The sequence below is a fragment of the Tenrec ecaudatus genome, chromosome 7, assembly GCF_050624435.1.
Source record: "Tenrec ecaudatus isolate mTenEca1 chromosome 7, mTenEca1.hap1, whole genome shotgun sequence".
Lineage (NCBI taxonomy): Eukaryota > Metazoa > Chordata > Mammalia > Afrosoricida > Tenrecidae > Tenrec > Tenrec ecaudatus.
Window position 1 is genome coordinate 136,396,402 of NC_134536.1, and position 2,983 is coordinate 136,399,384.

The 2,983-nt window shown below is 46.8% G+C and overlaps 1 non-coding gene across 1 annotated transcript; it reads right to left on the bottom strand.

Annotated features, from left to right (window-relative positions):
- Nucleotides 1-2,384: 2,384 nt before the first annotated feature.
- On the bottom strand, nucleotides 2,385-2,548 carry LOC142454058 (U1 spliceosomal RNA). Its single transcript, XR_012785589.1, has one exon. It is a non-coding gene; the product is annotated as a U1 spliceosomal RNA (small nuclear RNA).
- Between the last annotated feature and the right edge of the window lie 435 nt (nucleotides 2,549-2,983).

Consider the following 2,983-nt stretch of genomic DNA (forward strand, 5'->3'; position numbering starts at 1 on the left):
TATACATGTAAAATTTTGACAAAGAATCAATGCATTTGAATTGTGTGCTGGAAAAGAATATTGAAAGTACCAAAAATAGATAGATTGATCAATAGATAGAATCATGGACTGCTAAAAAGACAAATCAATCTGCCTTGGAAGACGTAAGGCTACATTGCTACTTAGAGGCCAGGATGACAAGACTTACTTTGGACATGTTATCAGGAGAGACCAGTCCCTGGAGGAGGACATCATGCTGGGTAAAAGGAAGGGGCAGCTAAAAAGAGGAAGGCCCTCCATGAGACGAAGTGACACCGTGACTGCAACCTTGGACTCGGGCACAGGAGCAATTGCGAGGGTGGCGCAGAAGCAGGCAGTGTTTTATTCTGTTGTGCAGAGGGTCACTATGGGTCAGAACTGACTTGATGGCACTTAACAACAACAAAGAAGGTTACAGAGTTTCTGAGTCAGCATTGACTCGATGGCAGTGAGAACGAATGTTAACCAGTTTAGGTCAGAAATATTCAGCATCAGAAATGCTCAGGATACAGGTCTTTAATAAGATGCTCCTCTCCTCAGCCATGCCCCCCGGCATGTCTCTCTCTGGCCGTTGGCCTCTTATCCACATGGTCCCTTGGTCTCTGCTCTGCTTGGGCAATGTCATAAAGCTCTCTTAATGATGTCACTAAATTCCCAAAAGGCACTCCACTCCACCAGTAGCCATGACCCAGAGGTCCTCAGCTCTAGCTCCATGGGTCACTAAACCTAGGTTTCCCCAATAGAGTGCCCTGAGACCAGCCCACCCAGTAAACGTCCTACCTGAAGGCACTTAGCTTTCTGGCTCAATGGGCTGTGAAGCCCACTGCTCTGTGTGTGCTCTTGGATCCGTTGCCTCTGTTACCATTGCTTCTCTGCCACTTCCCAAACTGCTCCTCTGGTGTCACAGCTCTCGGTCTCTAAGAGCAAGGAGGTTCTTTGCACAGAGATCCCAGGATCCAAAGTATGTGCTACATTCCAGGCTCCTCTTCCTTGATGGTAATCAGTTGCTTATTCCTGCTTTGGAGATTTTAAATCCAGTGGATGGCAACACTGACCAATCCCCGTGTTAGAGTTCCACATGCCCTACTTGCATGATCTCCCCCACTCATTTGGTTGGAGTTGCAATTAGGATGGCTGGAAGCATGTGAAAGTGGCATGGCGGCCCTATCTGACCTCCTCCGGCTACATAAGGGGAAGGAGGATCCATCCCTATATCTGCCCAACGTGGAGTGCCGTGCCTCTATCCTCCATCTTTCTTCACCTCTTCAGACACCTGCCATTCCTTCCATGGTGCGCTCTACTTTCTGCTGGTTCAGCAATCCAGCACTGTGGACACACAGCTCGCAGACAATATTCTTGATGATGCAGGCTTATTAGGACACTCAACGGGACCAGAAATCATTAAGGATAGAATCTTTTGTCCACAGCAATGGCTCTCCTCAGCCAGTTGCCAAGTCTCTGTAGTCCTCAGCCTCTCAGCCACGTGTTCCCTTGCTTCTCAGCTCTGTCTCATGGCCTCCTTGCCTCAGCCGTGCGGTCATGGGACGTCAGACATGCCTCTGCCACTTCAGACGGGTTTGGAAGGTGCTCCTCTGAGGTTTCTTTTTCCCTTCATGGTCTCAGGATTCTCTCACTTCCCGCTTCTGAAATGGGTCGCTTTTATAACCGGGGGGTGTGGCAACTCAAACTGACCAATCTCCTCTTGTGGCTAGACTGCCCACAGGTTGCAACTTGAAGACACCTAATGGCAACAACCAAAATGTGCAGTTTGGGAAACCTCCTTAACTCATTGAATACACACAAATAACACCCATCTTCCAGAAGAAGACATTCTGGCACAACAAAGTTAAATAACTTGCTATACCCACACAGCTAAGGAAGCTATGGTGGGGGTGGGCGGGTACAAGGCCTTAGAATCATTTGTCCCAGAGCCTCTCCCATAGCCATAGCTGCACCGTGATAAGTGAGGAACCCCTGGCATATACGCCTCTGAGCCTCCAAGGGCGTGATTCAAGCATTATTTTACAGGGATTATCTATTTTAACTTGAAGGTCTCAAGAAATATAGGGAATAGGGGTTCATATTCCAGGCTCCTATATTTTGTGGTGGACAGTGGAACTGAGTAAAAAGTGTAGACTTCAAAGTCCAATATTTCTAGGCTCAAGTCCTGACTATGGATCAGGAGTTCCTGATTCTGTAGAGACTGAAGCTTATGCCATTTTGAAAGCTCCTTTAAAGAACAGCATTGAGAATTGGTGATGCTGAACTTGGTGTGGGACCTTGAAAGGGTTCCTTGGGAGTGAGGGTCCCTGAGGCTGGGATTGTATTGGCTTTTGGTAAAACGCATATATATATATTTTCTTTCTTAGGGGAGAGCGCGAACGCAGTCCCCCACTAACACAAATTCTGCAGTCGAGTTTCCCACATTTGGGGAAATCACAGGGGTCAGCACATCCGGAGTGCAATGGATAAGCCTCGCCCTGGGAAAACCACCTTCGTGATCATGGTATCTCCCCTGCCAGGTAAGTATAAAACGCCCATATTAAAGGCCCAGTGGTACCTCAGAAGAAAAGATGTGTGGCAATCTGCTTCCATAAGAAATCCTAAGAAGAAGACCTGCTGTCTAACCCATAGGGGTGCCATAAATTGGCATTCAACTCCATAGCAACAAATCACAACCTTTCATTAGTTCTTCATTTTGAAATTCCATTTTCTAATATCTGAAAGAGGAGTAATAATTCTTGCTTCTCATGGTTGTCAGAGGATTTGTTAAAAGTACCTAAGGGGTAGGGGGAAATCACCTGAAAGTTTATGCTTATGGTGAAGGGGGATTTGCGTTACAGCTGATGGTTAAGGAGCTGTAGTGGTATTGGGTGGTGTGGTAGTTACATAATCTGGTATCAATTTGAAAGGATTACGAGTGAGGGGACGGAGTGTAGTCTGACAATCATGTCATAACTAATGA